The 8305-nt window shown below is 38.1% G+C and overlaps 1 long non-coding RNA gene across 1 annotated transcript; it reads left to right on the top strand.

Moving 5' to 3' along the window:
- Positions 1-2314: 2314 nt before the first annotated feature.
- Positions 2315-6184, top strand: LOC128071623 (uncharacterized). Its single transcript, XR_008201920.1, has 2 exons — positions 2315-3933; positions 3966-6184. It is a non-coding gene; the product is annotated as an uncharacterized LOC128071623 (long non-coding RNA).
- Positions 6185-8305: the final 2121 nt, after the last annotated feature.

Raw genomic sequence — 8305 nt, 5'->3', positions numbered from 1 at the left:
AAGTTAAGAATGGAAAATACATGAAATATCAGACAGTTTGGCAGTTAAAGCAGACAGAAGACAGCAAGAGAAATCATGATATAATAAATAAATGAGAGGAAGAAATATTTCTTTCTCTACATTTTCCACACAGGAACACTTAGGTGCAACTTTTCATTTTTCTTTTTTTTTTTTTTTTTTAATGGACCTATGTCAAATACATGAGGAACCTGATAATGACATTAATACTAACAAAAGATGGAATTTGATGCCTTTAAATATGCGCGTTGTGATCTCTGATTTATTTTACACAAACCAGACAGTATCAGCCAGAGATAATCCCTGTCACAGAACAGAGACAGTGTTTCTCATTCAAAAATAGACTTCTGCTATATATAGCCTACTTTATTATAAACTTTATTCTTCAGTGATTAAATTATTTAGCTCCTTATGAGGTATAATAGTGTAGTCCAACACCAAAAGAATCTCTCAAAGCTGATCACTTCAGTTAGGATGCATTTCCCTGTTCTCAGTTTTTAACTCAGTGGAATAATGGGGCAACAATTTTGATTCCATTCATAAAAGGAAAAGAAAAAATATAGCAAAACAACTGGAAAACAATCTTTTGGGGAGATGGTCCTGCCACATTTTGATTTTATGTGCCACATAGTGCAGAATGGCTGCATCCCTTTCCATTCAGAAGGACAGCCCATGCAGGTACCCATCATTTGAGCAAGAACCCAAAGCTCAGTGTAACCAGGAAATCTGAGAGCAATTGCACAAGCAATGACTGAAACCTCCATGCCTCCTGTAGAAGTTGTGCTACCATTTAGTCAAAGCTTACTTAGAAAGCTCATAGATCAGAGATAAACAGTTTATTTCCTTCTAGATCCAAATTCTAGGGATAAATGGGCTGCTGGTGAGAAACACATGGATTCAAATCACTTTCCATTTATCCCATTAGATCTTGGATTCGGGTTAAAAATTTCCACTGGGGAACTGAATGTTAATAACCGGGTTCTTCAGTGGCCCTCTTTTTCTGTCTTATTAAAACAGCTGCATTTTAAATAAATATGAATTGAGTGAAGGAGATGACAATGAGTTAGTTAGAAGGGAAAGGTCAGTTTTTATATCAATCCTGGACTTACGGGTTTTGGATGATGAAAAACTCAACATGAGCCAGCAGTGCGCACTTGCAGCCTGGAAAGCCAATGGTATCCTGGGTTCCTTCAGAAGTGGGGTAGCCGGAAGGGCAAGAGTGATGATTATCCCCCTCTATTTATTCCTTGTGAGGCCTCCAATGCAGGAAAGAAAGCTGTTGGAGAGGGTCCAGAACAGGGCCATGAAGATGATTCAAAGGCTGAACGCCTCTTCAATGAAGACAGGCTGAAGGAACTGGGCTTGTTCAGCCTGGAAAGAAGAAAGCTGTGGAAAGACCTCACTGTGGCCTTCCAGTATTTATAGCGAGTTTATAAATACGGGGGAAATCACCTTTTTACATGAGTAAATAGCGATAAGACAAAGAGGAATGGTTTAAAACTAAAGGAGGGAAGATTTAGACTAGATGTCATAGGAAATTTTTTTACTGAGAGAGTGGTAAGGTGCTGGAACGGTTGCCCAGAGAGGTGGATGCCCCATCCCTGGAGGTGTTTAAGGCCAGGTTGGATGGGGCCCTGGGCACAGAATCACAGAATCACAGAATCACCCAGGTTGGAAGGGACCTCAAGGATCATGTAGTTCCAACCCCCCTGCCTAGCAGGGCCACCAAACATCCACATTCAGATCAGGTTGCCCAGGACCCCGTCCAACCTGGCCTTGAACACGTCCAAGTACGGGGCATCCACAACCTCCCTGGGCAGCCCGTTCCAGGGCCTAACCACTCTCCTTGTAAAGAACTTCCCCCTAACATCCAACCTAAATCTTCCCTCCCTCAACTTGGATCCATTGGGCAATCTGATCTACTACTTGATCTAGCAGCTGGCAGCCTTGTATGTCTGTGAGATTGGAACCTGATAATCCTTGAGGTTCCTTCCAACCCAAGTCTTTCTATGATTCTACTGTGGCTCTCTTGTGACATGCAAAGCAGAATGGTTTCCACAGAACAGCTTGTGCATTTGCTAGCCTGATTATGTGCTTTGAAACACTGAAGGAAACATTTTAATTTCACATATGTATGAGGCATAGAGAAGATTTGAATGCTGTCTTCCTACACTGGGTAAGATTATTCTAGCCAGTAAGACATATGTCTCCTCTGATCTGTGAATTGCTTCAAAACTCCTCAATAAATGTAGCCACTCTTCATCAGCTTGTTGCAGAAAGACTCTGATGAACAAAACTGGAATTTTCTAACCCTTCAGGGCAGAAGTACGAAGGGAGAGATTCAATCAAGGCAGCAGCATAAGCTGCCAAGTCTTTGGACAGGAATAAGAGAAATCTTCAGCTGCTAGTGCTAATCCTCCCAGTGTTACAATTTGCTCAGAGCACTGCCAATCATTTTTACTTTTTTAGCACACTGCATTCCCGTATGATTTTCTTTTCTTTTCTTTTCTTTTTTTTTTTTTTTTTTTTCCTGTGGGATTTGAATAATTGGAAATTACTCTCTGAAGCTGTGGAGAAATTTCCCTGTTGAAGCATTGCAGTGTCAAGCCCTACACAACTGGCATGGCCTGATATTACTGCATTGCTTGAGTTAAGGTTTGCCTAATACTAAATGAGAACTTTTTTTTTTGGAGGGAAGTTATTCAAAGATGGTAAATTTTAAATAACAAGGTGTGAATGACTGATAAAAATGGTGTAACAAATGTTTTGTAGAATCCTCCTACATTTTAGAGCAGTGCAGAGTATCTGGAACTAGAGAAGTTCCCAGAATTTTGCTTAAAACAACAACAACAAAAGGCTCCTGTTTCTTCTCAGCTTGAAACCACCTGATCCTCATCTAAACCTAGAAGACTGACATTCTCTTTGTTCTCCGCTTCAATCAATTAAGAATACGTACACAGCTTTTTTGAATCTACTTACTGCTTACTTATGACATTAGAAGGATGTTCCAAACTGGTGGTCACTGAATTCTTTTACTTAAATCAAAACATTCTGTAGAAATCTAAATTTAACCATCTTTTCTTTCCCCGAGACTGATAATAAGCAGGCTTATAAACTAAAGAGATACTGTATCTTTTTTCAGTACAGTGCAAAGACAGAACTGCATCGTATACTTAGGCTAGCAGATAGAGGCCAAATTCAGTCTTCTGGTGCATTCTTTGGGATCATATTGAACTCAATGAGAACCACCTGCACACAGAATTTGACCCCAAAATGAAAGCCTAGCCAGAGATTTGATTGGAATTACTTGACTTAGAAGTGAAATAGTCTTTTTTTTTTTTTTTTAATAGTATTTTTTGAAGTATATGTAGTAGTAATAGTAAGTACTAGTAATAAGGAAAAATAAGTAACAATTTCTCTACAGAATTTGTAAGAAAAAAAATTAGAATTACTTTTGGAAAGTAGTGATGGCCTGCTGCGTTGTACTGTCTTTTTAAAAGTGTCATTTTCCAGTGGAATATCTGAGACATTATGTTTGAGATATCAGGGCCTTCTGATGCCTCATGAATTCACCTGAGGAACAGTCTGAAAATCAGCTGAGTCTCATTTGGTACTAGGACACTAGCTGGTCTCTAGCTGTTCTACAATCAACAAATAACTTCACCTACCCTACACTGTAGGTAACTTGTTTGTAATGTCTTGTTAAATTACAAAATGTATGTTAAAAATTTGTCTCCTACAACTGAAAAACTTGGTCAAAAATTTCTTAAATTTCATCAATTCATCAATTGGTTATGGTAATAACAAAGTGCAAACATTCTTTTACTTAATATGTACCTACCCATGTGCCCATCAACAAAATAACACGGCATCTGAGGTCAGAAAATCCTCATTTCACTTGCCTTGTAAATAGTAGTCCAGTGGTAGCAGCAACATCTAGTTGTTAGAAGTTGAAAGAAGAACCCTTGAAATATTTCATATATTCATGTACTTGAAAGTGAAACTTTCATTTAATAAAAGTGTGATCTTGAACAGTTGGAAAGTGTGAGTGATTAAAACGTACACTAAACTTTTGAAATATAATTTCTCTCTCCTTCTCTTTCTTTGTCTGCTTTGTAATGAGAAAAACATGAGTGAATAGTACAGGCAGCTCAAAGGTGTGTACTTAAAATCAAGTGACTGGATACCAGTGGTATTTTTAGGGACGTGGGAGACATTGACTTAAATCAAGGACTGAAACCACTAGAACCTGTTCTTAGGCATATTCTCATTCGCCTTCTACCCTTCTCCTTCCATTCCTCCTCTTTGCTAAAAAAGTGTTTGATTAAATAGAAGAGCTCTCTTGATTTTTGAATAGTTACTTATTTGGGGCCAAATCAGATACCTTTTCTCAGAGTGAGTAGTACCCTCCTCCACAAGAGTCCTTAAGATTGCAGTAGTACTAATGGCAGTGTAAGGTGTTCCTTCAGATATACATTCAAAGAGAGCAGTGCACAATTTTCAAAAGCAGATTGAAAGCTTAGTTCATAGCAGGAACCATCCTGATTTTGGAAATTTCTCAGAGTGTAATAGATCACATATATTTGAACTACAGACAGCTTCTTTAGTTTGACCACTACTACCTATCAAGCAATGTTTGACTTTAAGCACTCACTGGAGATTGTATGTTTCCGTTCCAAACAGTCTTCTCTTTGTTTTTATTCTTCAGGAATGTGAACATGAATCCTAAAAGCCCCAACAGGCTACAAATAAGTCCAAAATATAGCTACTGTAGGCCTGCAATTTATTTCTTTGATTATTAGTCATATTTAGTGAGTGGGTAGAATTTTGTTTTCTGAAAGTGCTTCATACAGTTTATTGAGTTAGTTGAAATTAGCAGAAAAAATAACTGGCAGAATTGCCTGCCTCTTGGCCTGAGGGCTAGGAGCACATGAATGCACTCAAGTCAGTATCTCCCAGATGGCATCCCCATTGCTGTACCCACTTGAGTCAAGGGACAAGAAGTAAGTACTCCTTTGAAGTACTACATTAAACAAGAGATAAGGAACAGTAAACTTAACTGAAACCTAACTGATGTCAAACAATTCTGTCTTCCCATGCACAATTAGCAGCTGCCGAAACTGTCTTTCAACCTGTATAATGTAATCATGACAACAATCAACCAAGCCCTGGCTTTTTTTTTCCTCTTCCCATGTTATTCTTTTGCTTCATCTGATCTTCCCTATAAAGCTGAGTGATAAGACTTTGCAATTCCATCTATGTGTCAGAAGAAACAGTGCACAAGGTAATGACAGGTTTTGTCACCATAGTAGTGGCTGTAAACAGTTCCCAAGCTTCCTGTTCCTGAATGATGTTGCAGTGGCTTCCTGCAATTACACAACACATTGTCATGCAGATTAGCTACGGGTCACTGCATGAGGATAGGAAACTTCAGAGGTTTCTGTTCAACCTGTCAGGTTGGTAAATCTAACATAAGGTCGGGATCACCTCCAGCATTTCCATCCATAGAGTTTATTGCAGATACTCTCTGAGAAGGGGGTGTGAAAGGAATTGTACTGTTTCACTAAGGAAATGCTCCAAATGCCTGTTTTAAGAATGAACATTCAGAGTCTAAATCCTTGTAGGCTTGTAGGAGTGTAGAAGTGTTCCTTCTGGAAAAACAGGAGAGTTGAAGACCCTCATGTCTTCAACTACAGACCCTCTGGTCTGTATTTCTCTGAAAAGGGGATGTAACTACAGTTTTTGAGAATGAACAGACAGTGAATGTGTGGCTTCTTCATTAATATGTCAGGGACAAACCCGTGGAAGAGATGTGCTCCCTTGGGCTCAGAAGATGGCGTTTAACAGTGATCTTTTTATGTGTCTAGAGTTAGGGGAAATATCACAGAACCTCTAAGAGCTGAGGAAGAGACATCAGAGATAACCTGTAAAGCTAAATTTAGAAAGGGGAAGCTGAGAAAAAGGTTGAGGCTAACATAAGCAAGGAAGGAATCTGTCACAGGCTGACTGTCTGTGATTTAGCAAATCTCACACATACAAAGTAAATTACAATTAATTTGGACTAAACCACATGCTGATATAATAATATAAGCCACGTATACTCAAAAGAACAAATGCTGATTGTATTTAAAATTAAAAAAAAAAAAAAAAAAAAAACACCAAAAAACCCAACTCTAATGATTTGGGTATTTTATGACAAAACTAGGCTTAGAAATTAATCAAATATATTGCAATGAGAGGAACAGCTATGTCATGAACCTGATCAGAAAGCACAATGATGTTCCAATGGTAAGATTAGACAGCAGTTCTAGGGTTCTATGTCCTCGTTTTGTTGTTTATGTAATCCAGTGTATAGCAAATGTGAATGACTCCAAAGGACATTAGCCATTAGCCATTAGCCATGAAATGTTTTCTTCTTTTTAGTGGAGCTATCTCTGAGATGAATTGGCACTTCCCCCTCATTTGCAATGAACAAACTAGTTCTCTATGGAAATATTAGTGATTATCAGTATTAATCTTTCCTCTGCTTTTCAGGGGAAGTATGAGTTAAAATTTTGATAGTATTCTGAACTTCTAAAAAACTGCTAGAATGGCCATAGAAAACTTGTAATACTTTGGTTTCTCTTCTAGCTCTTTTCACTTTAATCTCATGCTGAAGGCGTGAGTTTGGTATCAAGCATCCTAAAAGCTTACTGCTTCTCAGTCTGTGGTGCTATTATTAGAGAAGAAGAAAGCATATATTGTATATTCCTGCCTTGTTCTAAGCACACAGAAAAGTCACTGATATGAACCTTTCCCCCCACCCCCACATTTATTTCCCTCTTTTAGGTTATGTGAGTAAACTACTGAAATTGTTAAAAAAAAAATTATCTGTACTTTCGTTCAACAGATGGCTGTCCCTCCTTTCTGTGTCACTGCTCTTGCAATTATCTTCCTGAAGACATATGGAGAGGAGCACAGGCCAGACATTCACTGAATTGACTCACTTATTAATCATTATCTTTTGTAAGAATGAGCAAATTTTCTGGCCTCTGTCTGAACAAGAGTTTTCTGAGCAGATTCTACAAGTCAGCATTTTCTGAGGCTGAAAAGAGCCCAAAGATGAGAAAAGCGCTGTCTCCCTCCATTAATTCTCTCGCAATCTGGTGCTTACTCTGAGTAGCTGGAGTAGCCAAGATGTGGCTTGTGTCTTGGCACGCGCTTTGTGAATGCAGAACATTTTAACTTCTGTCATGGTAGAGGACTGTGTTCTAACAAGCTGGTTGAAGCTTATGCTTCAGCTTGTCATGGTATGTTTATTTAAAGGCTTAACAGCTTGCCATGGTTTCGCTTGATGTTATTGTTAATAGGAAGTGTTTTGTTTTGACTCTTTTTCCTTCCTGACTTGGGGTCCTTCTTACATCACAGCCATCCCCAGACATCTCAATGCACTTTTCCTCACTTCTTTCCACATGCTCTGCAGTGACATCCATACAGTCAGAGAGCCAGCACGGTGTTCAGAATAGCTAAACTCAAGCTCTAACTGTATATCTCAAAACCAAAATAATTGCTGCCTGGCTAATAGTAGAAATAGCATGATTTGAAATCTTGAAAGATAGAATTTTTCACCTATCAAAATATCCTTTAAGCCTCAGTACTGCATAGACTTAAAGGATATATATATATATATATATAAATTCCTTCTGACACAAACTAATAAAAAATGTTTGAGAAGTATTGCAGAGAAATTTAATCTGTCATTTCAACTGAAATAATGTGAATTATGATTATCACGAAATGAAAAATTTTACAGAAAATAGAAAAAAATGTATACATCAATGGGGGAAAAAAGCAAAAAAAAAAAAAACCCTTCAAGTTTTACTAGAATTAAATTTGAAGATGAAAGAACATGCCTGCATCAAAATCTGCTAAGCTGAGTGCCACAACTCCTCTTGACTCTACTGGTTCTGGGTCAGGGCCTGCATGACTTAGTTTCCACCAAAGAAGGCCATTTTGTAGGTAGTTGATCAGTGTAACTAAATTCTGAAAACAAGTACAGTAGCTGCAGTGAGCTGATGAATATAGCTAAACTGCTGTTCTCTAAACAGTCAAATAGCTAAATATCACTTAAGTGGCTAGGCTTAAATTACCTTGGAACAAGTTACTGTGAAAGGGAAATGAAAGCATATAAATGAGTCTGAGACACTTGTATTCATTTGCAGAGAAGTGAGGGAAACAATTAAGATAAACCAGAAAATGGCTGGCGTGTTGAGCCATATGGCCCTTTCCTGTTTCTAACACTTCTTTT

The sequence above is a fragment of the Tympanuchus pallidicinctus genome, unplaced genomic scaffold (assembly GCF_026119805.1).
Source record: "Tympanuchus pallidicinctus isolate F22 unplaced genomic scaffold, pur_lepc_1.0 scaffold6, whole genome shotgun sequence".
In the NCBI taxonomy this organism is placed as follows: Eukaryota; Metazoa; Chordata; class Aves; order Galliformes; family Phasianidae; genus Tympanuchus; species Tympanuchus pallidicinctus.
The sequence above is the reverse complement of the archived record's forward strand: the minus strand, read 5'-3'. Positions and strand labels throughout refer to the sequence as shown.